The sequence below is a fragment of the Schistocerca nitens genome, chromosome 5 (genome assembly GCF_023898315.1).
Source record: "Schistocerca nitens isolate TAMUIC-IGC-003100 chromosome 5, iqSchNite1.1, whole genome shotgun sequence".
NCBI lineage: Eukaryota > Metazoa > Arthropoda > Insecta > Orthoptera > Acrididae > Schistocerca > Schistocerca nitens.
Genome location: NC_064618.1, coordinates 118,527,266 through 118,547,270, shown reverse-complemented (window position 1 = coordinate 118,547,270; position 20,005 = coordinate 118,527,266).

Genomic DNA, 20,005 nt, shown 5'->3' with positions numbered 1-20,005 from the left:
TAGGGATACTTGTGTTTTTTAAATTTTGTGACTTTGAGAATATACTCAACTATTTTGGAAAATCGTTTTTGATTAGAAATCCCGGACAATCTCCTAATTCCTCAGAGCTATAAGCTGCAGCTATAATGGGACTCTCAGATGAAGTGGGCACTAGGTACTCTAATTACAGGCTTCACGTTTTGTTAAATCGCCTTCTGGGGACTAAAAAGTAAATAGAGAGCCAGTGTTGATAACGGCGAAAGACAGCATTAACAACATTCTAAAAGCCAGAATCTGATTCAACATGCAAACTTTCATACAGCAAACGATTAATTTTCAATTCCAAACTCGCCGCCCCACAAATCGAAAATCTACAATTACCACTGGGTTCATTGTGTACACCAAAAATAATCTTAAAACTTCTACCTTTTTGTCCTTTATAGAAGTTCTTGCATTCTTCACAATCAATTTTATAAACCCCTGACTGTGTGTAAGGTTTACTGTGTTGGGTACTACGGCGTATGGGCCAGACCTACCATGTTGTCAGTGTCTAGTCTTACTTTGGTGTTACGAAATTGTTTAGCTATTCTTTCATAAATAGATCCGCTATGATGCCAACCCCCACCCCCCTTAACCATGTACATTGTGGATGGTGGGGAGGCCTGCGTGCCTCAGCGATACAGATAACTATACCGTAGATATAACCACAACGGAGGGGTATCTGTTGAGTCAGACAAACGTGTGGGTCCTGAAAAGGGCAGCAGCCTTTCCAGTAGCTACAGGGGTTACAGTCTGGATTATTGACTGATCTGGCCTTGTAACATCAACCTAAACGGCCTTGCTGTGGTGGTACTGCAAACATGTGAAAGCGAGGGGAAAGTACAGAAGTAATTTTTCCTCAGCTCTACTGTATGGTTGCATGACGATGGGTAAAATATTCCGGAGGTAAAATAGCCCCTCCCCCCATTCGTATTTCCGGGCGGAGACTACTCAGAAGGACGTCATCAGGAGCAACAAAACTGGAGTTCTACGGATCGGGGCGTGGAATGTCAGCTTCCTTAATGGGCCAGGTGGGTTAGAAAATTTAAAAAGGGAAATGGATAGGTTAAAGTTGGATATAGTGTTAATTAAGTTCATTGGCACGAACAGGACTTCTGGTCAGGTACATGCAGGGTTATAAACATAAAATCAGATAGGGGCAGTGCAGGAGTTGGTTTAATAGTGAGTAAAAAAATTAGAACGTGTATAAGCTACTATGTACAGTAACGTGAACGCACTATTGGAACCAAGATTTACACGAAGGCGACACTCACCAGGGTAGTACAAGTTTATATGCCAAATAGTTCTGCAGATGAGAAGCAGATTGAGGAAATGTATGATGAGATACAAGAAATTACTGAAATAGTTAAATGAGTCATGGGGACTCGCATTCGTTAGTAGGAGAAGGAAGAGTAGTAGGCGAATATGGACTTGGGGAAAGGAATGAAAGAGGAAGCCACCTGGTAAAACAATGCATTATTTAATCATTTAAGAAGCATTGTTTAAGAAGCATGAGAGAAGGTTGTATACGTGGATGAGACCTGGAGATACCGGAAGGTTTCATATTTGTTATATAATGGTTAGACAGAGATTTAGCTACCAGATTTTAATTTCTAAGAAATTTCCAGGAAACAAAAGAAAAATTCGGAGTAGGTATTAAAATCCATGGAGAAGAAACAAAAACTTTGAGGTTCGCCGATGACATTATAATTCTGTCAGAGACAGCAAAGGACTTGGAAGAGCAGTTGAACGGAATGGATGGTGTCTTGAAGGGAGGATATAAGATGAACATCAACAAAAGCAAAACGAGGATAATGGAATGTAGTCGAATTAAGTCGGGTGATGTTGAGGGTATTAGATTAGGAAATTAGACACTTAAAGTAGTAAAGGAGTTTTGCTATTTGGGGAGCAAAATAACTGATGATGGTCGAAGTAGAGAGGATATAAAATGTAGACTGGCAATGGCAAGGAAAGCGTTTCTGAAGAAGAGAAATTTGTTAACATCGAGTATAGATTTAAGTGTCAGGAAGTCTTTTCTGAAAGTATTTGTATGGAGTGTAGCCATGTATGGAAGTGAAACATGGACGATAAATAGTTTGGACAAGAAGAGAATAGAAGCTTTCGAAATCTGGTGCTACAGAAGAATGCTGAAGATTAGATGGGTAGATCACATAACTAATGAGAAGGTACTGAATTTAACTGGGGAGAAGAGAAATTTGTGATACAAACTGAAAGACGCGATCGGTTGGTGAGACACATTCTCACACATCAAGGGATCATGAATTTAGCACTGGAGGGAAGCGTTTGGGGTAAAAATCGTACAGGGAGACGAAGAGATGAATATAGTAAGCATATTCAGAGCGATGTACGTAGGTTGCAGTAGCTAGTCGGAGATGTAGAGTCTTGCACAGGATAGAGTAGCACGGAGAGCTGCGTCGAACCAGTCTTTGGACTGAAGACCACAACAACAACATATGGTGTGGGCAAATATTTAAGTTTAGCTTCCTCTGCTTTCTGCAGTGTGGTCTCATCAGTAGTATTGCTACTGAATAATTCTGCAGCAAACATTTTATCGGCCATTTATGCAATGAAGCAGTTGTTCAATGTTACATGTCTGATCCCTATTTCTTTTTCAGCTTCCGTTTGCTTCATGGGAGGCTGACACTGTCTATGAATCGTAAAATAGAAAAATGTCTTCTTGGGAGGGGAGCGAGCATGAATTATTGTGGATAACATTGTCAGTGGTAGTGGGCTTACTACAGGTATCTCGGTCGCTCAAGAAAACCCCCCCATATTTGAGTGGGTATGCATGCCTCATTTAAAATTCTAGTGTTTTTTTTCCTTTACGTTACTATTCTGTAAAAAACATAGTTTTCATAGTACCAAAGCGGCACTAGAAAGGTTTGCTTCTTGACCGTAACTAAAATCGACTCAATGTTACTCATAATGCGTCTTGATTGCAAAAATGTTTATTCACATGACCGGTTTCGTTTCCTCTAGAACCTTCTTTAAATCTGAAACGATAGTGATACTAATTTACTATTTCACAAATGCAATCTTTTTCATCCTATCCGATCAACATCAAATGTACGAGAACGTACCTGCAATTTCGATTACAGGAGTAACCCGTCCACACACAGCAACCTTCACATGCTGCGTCACATACAATTGTTTGGCAGAATGCACATCATTTATATTAATTATAAAACTATTACCGACAGATGGCGTCTGGTACATTTGTTATATTACATATGCACGTACTGTATTAAGTAGATTTTTGTAATTTACTTTTGTCTCTAAAAATACCTAATTAAAATCTGTAGATGTCAAGGTTAAAATCTGTACTTGTCAAAATTAAAATACACAGTAAAATTATCATTTTAGTACGATCTAAAACAAAGGACCATTTCTATATCCATGGCACTGGTGTAGACTTGCTTTCCTCCATGGTCTGCTTCCGTGGTTCCCGCTATTTCGGTGTTGTGCCGCGGGCCGTTCAGACGTCTGATGTCCATCGCCTTGGGTAAGAGGGCCGTGCAGGAGATGGGAAGCATGAATTTAGCATATTCAGAAAACAAACATGTACAGATTTTGTTATTAACGAGCACTCTTGTCACCCACCGCGATACAAATGGGCATATTTTGCTTCGATGGTATGCAGGCTACTAAGATTTGCCACTAAGCCAACAGGAAGTAGATAAGGAACTAAGGATTTTAAAAAAGTGGCCACAGCGAACGGATATATGTGTAAGGAGGTAATGAATATTTATAATAAGATAAAGAAGAGGCAAGTGAAACAAATAAAAGGAAGTCAAGCCGCAGTTAGAGGAAGAACAAGGAGAGCTGGATTGAGTGAGGCCAAGGACCGGCTGCATTTTGTGTGGCCAGTATAAGTAAATAAGTAAGCAGGTATGTGAATTTATAGGCACCCTTTATAGTCTTCCCTTCGGTTTTACATATTATGAAGGCAAGCATTGTAAAATGATTCAGATAGATCTGACGTGAACAGCAGTGGACGTATTTCACCGACTGCAGTCCTCATTCCTTAAAAACAAGCGCAGGGAAAAACCTTGTCTCATGCAGGATGGCACAAGATGTGTTATGTATTCAAAACCACAGTCATTTCTTCCATGGCTTCCACTGACGCAAATGCAGCCACTGCCATATTTTTCAAGTATTTCATATTGCGCAAAATTCATTATAATGAACGCAAAATCTTCGCCAGTTAGGAGTGGATGTTGATGACTGCTTACATCTTATTGCTTCAAGAAAACGGAACCGGCGTAACCTTTCTTTTGTACCTATTTTGTTCTTTCTAACCTAGAATCAGTCAACGTGTCCCTTATTTTGTGGAGTGTCTCACAGAATAGTGTTCTGTCTGAGAAATTAGTAGCCAGTAACTATTTTCCAGCTTCCGTGAAGCCTAAGAGAGAATATATTGTGATGATCCACTCCCACAAGTATGAATTTATTTTGCAGCTACGATATCCAGCGTAAATAATTTCGCCGCTGACTGGAAACTCCCCTCTTTGCGGTGTTATAAAGCGAAGGCCGTTAAAATTCAGACACATAGTACCACGAACGATGAAATTCGAAAAATGTAGTCTGACTTTCTTTTTTTTTTTAACTAATATAAAATTTTACAGGGAATATTTTCTTTCCTTTACTCACGATGCTGTCATCATAGACATCACTGAAGAAAAGAAACTGCAGTCAGCCAAACTTTTTTCAGAATAATTTATTTCGCCGTAATAAATTTCGTGCCTGAGCTCATCATCAGAGGTCAGCCGGGGTTTCTTGTAGAAGTTTCACATTCCTGTCCTATAACATAAAAGAATGCGCATGATTTTCTTGTTTACAGCAGTTGTTCCATTATATATAATGTTTCTATTTTTTAGTTGCTTCAGAAAACATTTATCCCTATACTTTACAGCATAGCGGGTCTACGTCATCTGTAAGAATCACGTCAAACATGAACGTGACTAAGACAAGATGGCGGACGCGTGCGTTTACATGTAATTTTGTTAGTTGTATTAGATTCCAAGATCATACAATGACGTAAACATTGTGTATTTCTTCTTTACGATATATTTTTTATAAATAAATGTGAAGGTTAGCATTAGTAAAAAATGGTTCAAATGACCCTGAGCACTATGGGACTTAACATCTGAGGTCATCAGTTCCCTAGAACTTAGAACTACTTAAACCTAACTAACCTAAGGACATCACACACATCCATCCCTGAGGCAGGATTCAAACCTGCGACTGTAGCGGTCGCGCGGTTCCGGACTGAAGCGCCTAGAACCGCTTGTCCTAACCGGCCGGCCATTAGAAAAAGTTATGGGACACAGGTGAAGCAGAAAATGAATTCAAAAGGTTTATAACTACACACAATAAAAAGAGAGAAAATTTTGATGCAATTTGTCCGTTCTAGAAACTGCCACAAAACCATTTCTGGATTCAATGACATAACAGCTCAACGGCTTACCCGTAGTTAGAGATCGGGACAGTAAATATGCTTACACGGGACAAAATGATCTCAAAATTTACAAAGCTCCCAATAACGACGTCACAGCACGTTCTTAGGATGTACTTACACCGCGAAAGAGCGCAAAAGGAGAAAGTATTTGCGCTAACACTTTATCAAGAGACACACGGGAGACACTGACTCACTACATAAAATATGTGAAAAGAAAAATTCTTAATGTGTGAGGTTTGAGACGCATGAAATTACAGTTAGTAAATTCGTGACCCTGTCGTTTAACGACACGGAAATTTTGTCAGATGTAGACATTTTTATCAGACGCAGTGAATTCAATTAGGGAATGAATAAAGTGCCTATCAAATATATGAATTACAGGCTGAGGCGCGTATCGACAACGTACTGCACGAACGCTGTTGCATGTACTCTTAACCACTTTTCTTTATTATAGCAGATCTGTCCACATCAGCTTCACTGTGTTGATCGTCGTGTTATACAAACGGAAGGATATGACTCGTAGTTGAAGCCTGGGAAATTACCGCAAATAGCAGACGGTGAGTTTTCTAATATATTGGTGCAGATTTGTTTAATAATTTTATGTTCTATAACAACTAGCACTGTTAAATACACTTGTATAAATGTCTAGATCCACGATGTGTAAATCATAACACTACAGTCAAAAATATTTTGTACATCAAGGTTTTGTGTTAAATCTTATTTTTTCTAGAAGCATCATTTAAACGAATAGTAGAATTTATTCCATATTACGCCGTATGTAAAAAAAAAAAAATTGTACTTCGGTCTTTTCACACTGTCTGTAGTCTAGAAGGACAGTCTTTCCACCTTGTGTGCCTTATGATTCAATAACTTGCTTTTAACTCCGGAATACATTCCATAGGCTGGGTATCTCCAATTTAGCGCACAATGTGCAATCTTCATCAGTAGGAAAACTCATGACTCATAAAATCTACTGATGCAAGATAGGTAGAGGAATATTACAAAAATGGTTCAAATGGCTCTGAGTACTATGGGACTTAACATCTGTGGTCATCAGTCGCCTAGAACTTAGAACTACTTAAACCTAACTAACCTAAGGACATCACACACATCCATGCCCGAGGCAGGATTCGAACCTGCGACTGTGGCGGTCACGCGGTTCCAGGCTGAAGCGCCTAGAACCGCACGGCCACAACGGCCGGCTGGAATATTACATTGGACGTCCAAGAGTAGTGACCTAAGAAAGAGTTTCGGGTCTCAGTCTTGGGGGTGTCTGATAGGTACCTCCCTGTTAAGATAGGTACTGTCCTCTGTCCCAGTTCCAGTCCGCTATTTGCTGATAACCGAGCAGCTGTTATTTAAGTATTACCCTCACAGCGAAGGAAAATTAGACTTGCTTCTTGACAGACATCTTCACATTCAATCCGCAGCTTCTCTTGTTGAATATTTGCTTGTGGATCTTAATAATACAAATACGCTACACGGATAGTGGAAAGCAGCCTACTCAGGTAGTCTGTTTGCAAGCGCCACTAAACACGAATTGCCATCAACTTCTGTAACAGGAAGCGATTACATATAAACAACAGAATCTGGACCTTTTGTGAAAAATTTTTGGAAATTTGTGGTAAATTCCTATGGGAGAAAATTGCTGAGCTCATGGGTCCCTAGGCTTACAAATTACTTAATCTAACTTAAACTAACTTACACAGAGGACGACAACACACACACCCATGCCAGAGGGAGGACTCGATCCTCCGACGGGGGGAGCCGTGGCAAGGTGCCTGAGACCGCGCGGCTACCCAGCGCTGCTACCCTTTGTGAACTCCTACTACTGTTTTGTCATACTTTCCTCGTGGTCGCTCATGCAACATTTAATGTACTGGGTGAGTCACTAACTCATACGAAGAGATACTCGGTGGAATGTTTTGTGTATCGCATAACAAAGATAAGTATTAAATACGAACATCAGTAGACAGGGTGAGTCACTAACTATTGCCACGTGGAATAACTCCGAAAGTATGATAGGAACTGGAATGTTTGTGGGAAAAATGTTGCATGGGACAACGGGGGCCATAATATGACGTTGGTTTTTTGTTGATAGATGGGGTCGCTTCAGAAATATGAAGGTGAACTTGTTTTCTTTTTTTTAAAAAAAACGGGATGCTATAGTTTGGTACTTATTTTGTGATAGCGGCTATCGAGACGAATCCAATGATGTGTAACATTAAGATCTTTGAAGGTCAACGAAGGTCAAAAGGTCGCATTAACGTCCTTTTACAGAAGGTGTTCGAAGTGATGACCATTGGTATCAATGCAGTGCTGCAATCTTCTTATCGTGGACTGAGTGGTTTCACATCAGCACTTATCGAAGCACATGCTCTGACGATTCCATCTCTTATATATTCAGGTGTAGTTGGAACATCTTTACAAACAATGTTTTTTACGAATCCCCACAAGAAAAAATTCAGCCCAACGATTTGGGAATTGTATCTGTAACTCATTTCTATCCATTAGCTAAAAATTTGCCGGACACCCATCGTGTTGCTACAACATTCTCTTCCTTGTTCCTAAAGATAATTGTTCCAATAACCGACCTAATGATTCTTGCAGGAAAGTGGTGTACTTCCTACCATTAAGATTTCTGTCGATGATACAGGGGACTATAATTCTGTACTCCTGAATCCCACACCATACATTCACCGACCACGGTTTTTGGTGTGCAACATGCCGCAGTCAACATGGATTTTCATTTGCCCAATAATGTATGTTATGCAAATTAACATTTCCCTGGTTCGTCAATGTAGCCCCGTCAGTAGATAAAATCCAATTAATAAATTTCTCATCCCTCTGAATCCGAAGTTGAGCCCGTTTGCAGAATTCAATCCGACACATACAAGCCGTACCAGTTAATTCTTGATGGAGACAGATATGGTAAGGCTGATATTTTTTACGATGCAGAACACGAACAACACTACTTTGGTTCATGCCAGATTCCTTTGCGATCTGACGCGAACTAACACAAGGATGGTTCATGCCAGATTCCTTTGCGATCTGACGCGAACTAACACAAGGATCTCGAACCACAGTGGCAAGAGTACCAATTTCCGTATCCTAGTAACTTTCATTTGCCGGTTATGTTTCCGATGCGGTACAGTTATACTTGTACTTAATTTATCATAGATTTATTTAATTGTACGACGTTTAGGGTGAGTACGTTGAGAATATCTTTCAGTGTATGTCTCTAACTCTCACTGAATTTCGTTGGCGTCCTCCGTAAATGAGAAGCATATAGACTTGTTCTCTGAAGAAATACATCATTCACATTCGCTTCATTAGACGATACTAGTCTTACCATTTCTATCAGTGTTGTATTGAGAAACCGTCGAATGGTGTTTACATGTCAATGGCACGTTAGATGGACACGCCGTATTCGGCAAATATTTACTATTTGCACGATATACGAGAGAGGATTGTCAGAGCATGTGCTTCGATAAGTGACGAAATGATATGGAATATCACTCAATCCATGATAAGAAGATTGCAGCACTGCATTTATACCAATAGTCATCACTTCGAATACCTTCTGTAAATGGACGTTCATGCCATATTTTTGATCTTCGTTGACATTCAAAGACTTTACAGTTACACACCATTGGATTCGTCTCGATAGACTATCAGAAAATAAGTATCAAACTATAGCATCCCATTACAAAAAAAAAAAAAGAAATGTTGACCTTAGTATGTCTGAAGCGACCCCACCTAGCAACAAAAAATCAACGTCATATTATGGCCACCGTTGTCCCATGCCACGTTTGTCCCAAAAAAGTTTTCAGCAACTATCATACTTTTGGAGTTACTCTACGTGGCAATAGTTAGTGACTCGAGGAAATCTGTCAAATTGTTCTGAAATAGTTGTTTAAGAAAATTACTTGACGCTGTCTTGCTTTAGTTTATAGTTCAGTCACAAGAAAGTCACGAGAAAAGCACTACATATCAGTAAGACCATCCCCAATACAACGTACCCCAAGGGTTGTCATGAATTTCTGCACAAAGGTGCTTTCGAATAATCTCCCTGGTAGTAACCACTGCGACGTGTGTGTCGGCAGTATCGAAGAGTGGTGATGCAGACTTAAACCCCAAAGTTTCTTCTGTTTTTGGCTAGTAAATACGGTGTTACGCTAGTCTCAGTCAAGTAAGACCGAACAAGTGATGGGTGTACCCGAGAGCTAATGACAATACCCCTTTGTCATTGTAGAAGGGCGCGTAATATCATCATGTGAATGAGTTTGGAATGAACTTAAAGTCCTGTTGTAGCAATAATACGTGGCTCGTGAAGTGTATGCTTGCTTCGAGAATGGCGCAGGAGAGGACGCAGCAGATAGAGGAATGTACGCGGCGACGAGGACGCACTGTAGAACTTCCACCAATAATATTAATGTCATATGGGCCAACGGAAACGGGTTTAATCAGGTGATCACCCTTCCAAATACTAACCAGGTCCGCCGTTGTTTAACTTCGAAGAGAACGCAAAAAATAGTTTGAAATGTGACGCTAATGATGAAGGAGGAAAATTAGTCTTCTTTCGACGACGAATGTGTCTTTGGATGTGGAGCACGAGTTCGAAAAGTGTAAATACTGAGAGAGAACTTGGTCGTGTACAGCGGTACGACCTTATACTGCTGCGACAGGCGAGGTCCGCCGTCCACTGTGTGTTATTTGTCACACAATACATGAAGCAGAAAAATCACACGACAGACCTTTTTATCTGTAATATTACAACATTAGAGAAACATCAATTATCTCAATTAACTATCTCAATATTTCACTTTAAGATTTTAGGAAATTAATTAAATTACAGGTGTTCTATCGCTTAGATTTGTTACGTATCAAGGTACATGCACTACTACTTTGATTTGAGAACCTACCGCGACTTATTGAATTGCATCACATCAGATTCTGTAACAGGCCCTTACTTCCTTATTTGTGATGCGTTTCTATGGCTTTGAAATACCACTTGTCAAGATAATTCATTTTAGTAAGTCATTTCTTTAGACGTTCTTTATTCTTATACTTTAATGTAATGTAATTATGTGCATTTGCTGCATGTTCGACTTCATAATTTCTTTGCTACTTCTTTAGCTGTTTACAACACAATCATTGTCTTTCGTGTCACCTCTTGCCATCTTTAACTACCCATTTGAACTTGTGGTTAATGTATCACTTTAGTAGACTTTAGAGCATCATAAGCTTGTGATTAGGTCACAGTACTATCTCAACGAGTCGGCCGAAGTGGCCGAGCGGTTCTAGGTACTTCAGTGTGGAACCGCGCTACCACTACGGTCGCAGGTTCGATTCCTACCTTGGGCATGGATGCGTGAGATGTCCTTAGGTTAGTTAGGTTTAACTAGTTGTAAGTTCTAGGGGACTGGTGACCTCAGATGTTAAGTCCCATAGTGCTCAGAGCCATTTGAACCACTTTTTATCTCAACAAAAATATTCTAATTTCTAAATATTGTCATTGCTCTTCTAGTGGAACTAATCATTCATTAATCAATATGCTATTTTCTACTCAAATTTAATCCTGTATCACAATTTTAATTTTAATCCGTAATCATTCTCAAGTTAGTATGCCACATACATTTCTCTTTTCAGCAGACTGCCGGCCTAGCTCCATCGATAGTGATTTCTTTGCCAAACTTTGCTTTATCTCCCTCATATTCAACTAAGGCATACTACAAGTTAGAGGAAATATATGTAAGTGATCTAGTCCTCCCTTCCACCAACCTAAACTAAATTATTTTCTCGGAATGTTGTCTTGTCCATGCAAAAATACATACACTATATGGTCAAAAGTATCTGGACACCTTGTTGAAAGTGACTTCAAAGTTCGTGGAACCCGCCATCGGTAACGCTGGAATTCATTGTGGTGTTGGCTCACCCTTAGCCTTGATGACAGCTTCCATTCTCTCAAGCATACGCTCAGTCAGGTGCTGGAAGGTTTCTTGGTGAATTTCAGCCCATTCTTGAGGAGACTTACCGACGTCGGTCGATGAGATCTGGCACGAAGTCGGTTTTCCAAAACAGCCCAAGTATGTTGTATAGGATTCAGGTCAGGACTTTATGCAGGTCAGTCCATTACAGGGACGTTATAGTCGCGTAACCACTCCGCCACAGGCCATCCGTCCTGAGCACGTGCTCGATCGTGTTGAAAGGTGCAATCGCCATCCCCGAATTGCTCTTCAACTGTGGGAAGCAAGAATGTGCTTAAAGCATCAATGTAGGCGTGTGCTGTGGTAGTGCCACGCAAAACAACAAGGGGTGCAAGCCCCCTCAACGAAAACCACAACCACACCATAGCGCCACCGTCTCCGAATTTTACTGTTGGCACTACACAGGCTGGCAAATGACGTTCACAAGGCATTCACCTTATCCACACCCTGCCATCGAATCACCACATTGTGTACGGTGATTCGTCACTTCACACAAAGTTTTACCACTGTTCAATGGCCCAATATTTACGCTCCTTACACCAAGCAAGGCGACGTTTGGCATTTACCGGCGTGATGTGCGGCTTATGAACAGCCACTCGACCATGAAACTCAAGTTTTCTCACCTCCCGCTAACTGTTATAGTACTTGCAGTGGATCCTGATGCAGTATGGAATGCCAGTATGATGGTCTGGATATATTTCTGCATATTACACATTACGACCGTCTTCAACTGTCGGTGGTCTCTGTCAGTCAACAGACAAGGTCGGCCAGTACGCTTTTGTGCTGTACGTGTCGCTTCACGTTTCCACTTCACTATCACATCGGAAACAGTGGACCTACACATGTTTAGGAGTGTGGAATTGTGGCGTACAGACGTTTGACATCCAACCACCTGACCGAGTTCGAAGTCCGTGAGTTCTGCAAAGCACCCCATTATGCTCTCTCACGATGTCTAATGTGTATTGAGGTTGTTGATATGGAGTACCTGGCAGTAGGTGGCAACACAATGCACCTAATATGAAAAACGTATGTTTTTGGGGGTGACCGGATACTTTTGATCACATAGTATATCTTTGTAATCTCAGCCTACTATTTATAATTGCCAGACGACTTCCCTCAGGATAAAGAAAGGCATATACTTCGAGTGTAACTTCTTACCCATAACAGTTATTATACAGAAACCTACCCAACCGTAATAGATACAAAGATGCCGTTTTGACAGTGAATACATCACATTTCATGGTTGTGCTATTTTTTATTACAGATATATGAGGCCTTCTTTGGTGTTTTTAAATGGTACCCTATGTTAAATTTTAGCATAACATGATGGGCTTAAAAAGACGGTTTCAAATATGCGTATATTATAATATTTAGGCGAATAGTTTTTGAGACACAGATATGTTCCCGTATCGAAGCGGCGTGGTCCAATGCGACGTTTCTTGTTGGCCACTAAAGAACTTTACAGGGAAGGCGTTGTTTTCCTGCTTATCGACAACGCCGCAAGGTGACGCACGAGGTAGCTGGGGAGAAGGGTATAAATGTGCTGCTGGGGTAATGAGACATCGCATTTCCGTCACAGTTTCTTGGAGCAGACATGTACACCAATGAAGATAAGTTAGATATGCTTCTAGTGTATGGTGAAAGCAGTCGACATGCTGTTAGAGCAATAAAGTGACATGGAGAGCCGTATCCTGATCTTGAGCGCCCTACGTGCCAGCTTATTGCACGTATTTGCAAGAAACTACCTGAATCGGGACCATGGAACGCCATAAAGAGGACAAGGCAGAAAACTGCAACTGGCGAGGTACTTGAAGAGGGCGTTCTAGCGTTGGCGCATAACGACCCTACTGTTTCGTCGCGACGTATCGCTTCGGAATGTGCTATAACTCCGAGAAATCTTCTACGCATATTGCACCGGCATAGATTTCACCCGTTTCACCACTCATTACATCAAGCACTCTCCGGTGTGGATTTCGAACGGCACCAGGAATTTTGCCGATTTGCTCTGCAGCGCCAAGAAGATGATCCACCGGTTTTTCAAAGGGTGCTTTTTACTGCTGAAGCGACTTTCCCCAACCACGGTAATGCGAATTTGCATAATATGCATTACTGGTCATCAGAGAACCCTAATTGTCTTCGACAGGTGCAGCATCAGCAACCGTGAAGTGTTAACGTGTGGTGCGGCATCATCGGAAATTTCATCGTCGGGCCGTACGTCATTCCGCGTATACTAAATGGAATTAATTATGCACAGTTCCTGCGAAACGTTCTGCCCATTTTGCTGGAAGAGGTACAACCAACTACGCGTCCGCGCATGTGGTTGCTGCTCGCTCTTCCCGTGTGGCTACAAAGCTGTTAAATGTAAAGTTACCGGATTGTTGGATAGGACGATGTGCTGAAGTGGCCAGCACGGTCTCCTGACCTGACCCCTCTTGATTTTTTTGTGTGGGGAGCAATCAAACATAAAGTGTATGCTCAGCTACCAACTACGCCAGACGATATGAAGCAACATATCATCGAAGCGTGCGCTGATATCTCACGTGACACCGTAGTAGCTGTTCACAAATCATTTGAACGACGGCTACCAATGTGCACTGCAGTAGAGGGGAAACATATTGGGCACATGTTTCACTAAAGTTCTGTATCATGTACAGTATTTATTTTTCATCTTTGTGCGTATTTGCTTCTTATTGTGATCAATAGCAAATATTTTCAAATAACGAACAAATACATACGAAATAATTGTGACCAAAAAGGGCCTCCTCATTTAAATTGTATTTCTATTACTTATTAATATCTTGTAGTATTTTAATACTGTAAGTTGTCTACTATTGTGGTATCACAGTTGTCAAATAACTGGATATAACTTTCGTGAGATCATCAGTTAATGTTTAAGCAAAATATCGCAGTATGTGTTACTATTACAAAGAATCGGGAGTAGAAAACATTCCATTAGAACTACTTACAGCCTTGCGAGAGCCAGTCCTGACAAAACTCTACCATCTGGTAAGCAAAATGTATGAGACAGGCGTGATGCCCTCAGACTTCAAGAGGAATATAGTAATTCCAATCACAAAGAACGCAGGTGTTGACAGATGTGAAAATTACCGAACTATCAGGTTAATAAGTCACAGCAGCAAAATACTAACGCGAATTCTTTACAGACGAATGGACAAATTGGTAGAGGATCAGTTTGGATTCCGTAGAAATGTAGGAACACGTGAGGCGATACTCGCCCTACGACTTATCTTAGAAGAAAGATTAAGGAAAGGCAAACCTACGTTTCTAGCATTTGTACACTTAGAGAAAGCTTTTGACAATGTTGACTGGAATACTCTTTCAAGTTCTGAAGGGGGTAGGGATAAAATACAGGGAGCGAAAGGCTATTTACAGTTTGTACACAAAGCAAATGGCAGTTATAAGAGTCGAGAGACATGGAAGCAGTGGTTGGGAAGGGAGTGAGACAGGGTTGTTGCCTATCCCCATTGTTATTCAATCTGTATATTGAGCAAGCAGTAAAGGAAACAAAAGAAAATTTAGGAGTAGGTATTATAATCCATTGAGAAGAAACAAAAACTTTGACGTTCGCCGATGACATTGTAATTCTGTCAGAGACAGCAAAGGACTTGGAAGAGCAGTTGAATGGAATGGACAGTGCCTTGAAAGGAGGGTGTAAGATGAACATCAACAAAAGCAAAACGAGGATAATGGAATGTAGTCGAATTTAATCGGGTGATGCTCAGGGAATTAGATTTGGAAATGAGACACTTAAAGTAGTAAAGGAGTTTCGCTATTTGGGGAGCAAAATGACTGATGATGGTTGAAGTAGGCAGAATATAATATGTAGGCTGGAAATGGCAAGGAAAGCGTTTCTGAAGAAGATAAATTTGTTATCATCGAGTATAGATTTAAGTGTCAGGAAGTCGTTTCTGAAAGTATTTGTGTGGAGTGTAGCCATGTATGGAAGTGAAACATGGACGATAAATAGTTTGGACACGAAGAGAATAGAAGCTTTCGAAATGTGGTGCTATAGAAGAATGCTGAAGATTAGGTGGGTATAACTAATGTGGAGGTATTGAACAGAATTGGGGAGAAGAGGAGTTTGTGGCACAACTTGACTAGAAGAAGGGATCGGTTGGTAGGACATGCTCTATGGTATCAAGGCATCACCAATTTAGTATTGGAGGGCAGCGTGGAGGATAAATATCGTAGAGGGAGACCTAGAAATGAATACACTAAGCAGATTCAGAAGGCTGTAGTCTGCAGTACCTACTGGTAGATGAAGTAGCTTGCACAGGATAGAGTAGCATGGAGAGCTGCATGAAACCAGTCTCAGGACTGAAGACCACAAGAACAACGACAACGTGTTACTATTGTCGGGTAAATGGGCGTGTTTGCGTAAGGACGAACTCGCGACGTTTACCATGTAGTCTATACAACAGTAAATGTCGCATTGGACAATGCCGCTTCGAAGGACTAACACGATACGAGAACATACCTGTGTCTCAAAAACTATTCGTCTAAATATTATAATATACACATATTTGAAATCGTCTTTTTTAAACCCAACATGTTACGCTAAAATTTAACATAGGGTTCCTTTTAAAAAAACAAAGATGCCTTCATGTATCTCTGATAAAATATAACACAACCATGAAATGTGATGTATTCAAGTAGCCCCCGTCCCCGCAATTCACTGTCCAAACGGCATCTTTATATCTATTACGGTTGGGGAAAAAGGAGGGGTGTTATGACTTAGCTGCCTGTTTATATGAATAGTCTCACGTCCTACTATTGGCATTACTCATACCCACTAGATAACATTCACGATATCTTACTAAGTCCGACTTGCACAGCATTTAATACTTCTTCCTCTTCTCACTCTTATCACATTCAGCACCATTCTTCCCTTTTTTCCTCTGGTCTGAAGCCATCTCCTTAAGTCTAAACTTTCCTTTCTCCCATCGATAATCATTTTTCACACACCTTAAACACCTGTTAACTTAGGTAACTTGTAGAATTTTGTATGAACCTGTGTACCTAATTCTCTTCCTTCTGAGAGTATTTTTCTTTTAATCTTACCCCTTACCCCTGGCACAATCCGAATGATTGTAAAATTAGTAATTAGGCCACCCTTGCCTAACAAAGTTGGGCACTTTTACTTCCCTGCCCCATAGCGTTGTATACCTTCGGATGTCTTCTATATTAAAGAGTCCTTTGAACTCTTTAGTTTCAAGATCCCTTAAAATGCTACCGTTTCACTTCTAGTATTTCCTATGGACTACAGTTGAGCGATTGACTACAATTATATGACGAACGTTTTGGTACATGCTCTTTTTTAAAATAGCCTTCCTTCACATGCCTGATTACACTTGCCTGTATGTCTTTTTAAAGTATAGGCCTATAAGCACACAAATTTTGACCAGCATTCTACTATTGCTAGCATATACCCCACTCCATCATGAGCAACGGACCATAAATATCGAGGATGCACTAATCCCACATATCTTCAGGAATTATGGGAAAAGCTTAACAACCTCAAAGTGCCTGAGATGTTTACCTTTTGTGACAGCAAAAGGGCACCAGGTCTGGGCTCTCACTGTTGTGCCCCAGATTTTTACAGAAAAAGAACTTACACATCTGCATCAAGCACTTTTATATTACATATGTTTGTATGCAGAATGGACATTGTCCGCTACTTCACTTATTACTTGTTGAGATATACATTAATTACTCTTTGTTTTTGGTTTGAAAACTGATTGGCTCACCATGTAAAGTACAGTGTTCGATGTCCTCTCTGTTCACTGGCCTTTGGCTGATGAGCCAGTTTTCCCAGCTGCAGTATTTAAACAGTACTGCAGCGACGGTCAGGCTGTCTTCCATTGTGCGTTACTTGTCGCTCCGTATATGAAACAAAAAACAAACATTATTTTCCATCTTATTAAAACATCATATATGAAGTCATCATTAATTAGCGCCGACAACCTTAATACTTCTCACCATGAATCACCGTTGCGCGAAAGAAGTTGTGCACTTTCTATATCGTCGCACTACACATGTCATTTTCAGTGAATAAACTAAATCTGAATAATCTTGAGGGGATTTGTGTCACTCGTAAAACGTCTGTCTGTGCCTTGACGGATTATCTGTAGTGTTCTAATGCTCTTAAAGCGGGCACGGACCAGGAATCTTCCACTGACTGTGAATTTAGCACCATTCTTCAGTTCCTCCACACAGAGAGTAATATTAAGCCCAAAAATAATGCTTAGTTACAGATGACATGATTTATGTTACATTTATAGTTCTAAGACGGTATGGGAGCTTACAACACGACTAACTACTAAATAAAAATCGATATATTGTCATATGTAAAGAACATAAAAATAAAGGAAACCTACTGAACAGTTTAACTGCACTGCAATGAACAGAAGTGAGTGCCCACTTCATTGATCATGAATGCAAAATTAAATCAGACAGATGTACACCGGATAACTGATTAACGTAATATCTATGTGCTGACGGCAATAGTATTATAGTCATTGAGAAGATAATAGAACCCCCTTCAGAGAAAAATGAAACATTCAAGGTAGTTTACAATGACTCAGTTTTTAATAAAGTTAAATTTAACACAAAGAAAACAAATATAATTAATTCAGTTCGAAGAGGGAATATGACTTATAAATTCAATGTAGATAGTACGTCTGTAGACTGTGTAAAAATCACAAATTTTCTGAGAAAGAGTATTGATTCTCAGCTTAACTAGTACAAACACGCAAAGATCCTAGCAAAATTAAAGCCATCAGCATTCTATGCCCATAGAGTTCTGTCATCAGTGAGTGACTGCCAGGTCTTGGTCACACGTTACTTGCATACAGGCTAAATTCTTGGACATGGTATTATATTTTGGGGAAGAAATGCACAAAGTAAGAACAAAGTTTTCAGTTCACAAAAGGGCTAAAACAGTAACCAGAAATTGTGATTTGGCTCATTGTAATGATCTGTTCTAAGCATTAACGATTTTGGCCAGATTGAGTATATTTACATCAGTTATGCACATGAAAACAACCTTGGTAATTTAAGTTTGACTCCATTTGGAAACACCTGATCAAACACCACAGTGTTACTGTAAACAAGAAAAATGGCAGCATCCGTTGTAAGAGGTGTCAAATCATTTATTACAGCATATCGATTTCACCCACTGTAATAAAGGCACATATTATAGCCTCAACGTTGCATCAATGCAGAACACATGGCAGCTAACTAACAAAAAATATTAATATTCAGCTATGGTCTTCTGTATGACGCCATACCCTCCATGAACCATGGACCTTTCCGATTGTGGGACGGCTTGCGTGCCTCAGCGATTCAGATAGCCGTACCGTAGGTGCAACCACAATGAAGGGGTATCAGTTGACAGGCCAGACAAACGTGTGGTATCTGAAGAGAGGCAGCAGCCTTTTTAGTAGTTGCAAGGGCTACAGTCTGGATGATTGACTGATCTGGCCTTGTAACACTAACCAAAACGGCCTTGCTGTGCTGGGACTGCGAACAGCTTAAAGCGAGGGGAAACTACAGCCGTAATTTTTCCCAACGGCATGGAGCTTTACTATATGGTTAAATGATGATATCCTCTTGGACAAAATATTCCAGAGGTAAAATAATGCTCCATTCGAAACTGTGGGCGGGGATTACCCCGGAGGACGTCGTTCTCAGGAGATATGGAACTGGTGTTCTTTAGAAAATTTAAAAAGGGAAATTGATACGATTAAAATACATATAGTGGGAATTAGTGAAGCTCGGTGTCAGGAGGAACAAGACCTCCGGTCAGGTGAATACAGGGTTATAAATGCAAAATCAAATAGGGGTAATGTAGGAGGAGGTTTAATAATGAATAAAAATGTAGGAGTGAGGGTAAGCTACTACAAGTAGCATAGTGAATGCATTATTGTGGAAAAGATAGACACTAAAACCACGCCTACAACAGTAGTACAAGTTTTTATTCCAAATAGCTCGGCAGGTGACGAAGAGTTTGATGAAATGTATGGTGTGATAAAAGAAATTATTCAGACAGAGAAGGGAGACGAAAATTTAATAGTCATGGGTGAATGGAATTAGATAGTGGAAAAAGGGAGACAAGGAAACGTAGTCGGTGAATATGGAATGGGGGTAAGAAATAAAAGAGGAAGCCACCTCATAGAATTTTGCACAGAGCATAACTTAATCATAGCTAACACTTGGTTCAAGAATCATGAACGAAGGTTGTATACATGGAAATCGCCAGGAGATATTTGAAGGTTTCAGATAGATTATATAATGGTAAGACAGAGATTTAGGAACAAGGTTTTAAATTTAAAGACATTTCAAGGGTCAGATGTGGTCTCTGACCACAATCTATTGGTTATGGACTGTGATTAAAACTGAAGAAATTACAAAGAGGTGGAAATTTCCAGGATTTGGGACCTGGATAAAGTGACAGAGGCAGAGGTTGTAGAGAGTTTCATGGAGAGCATTAGGGAAC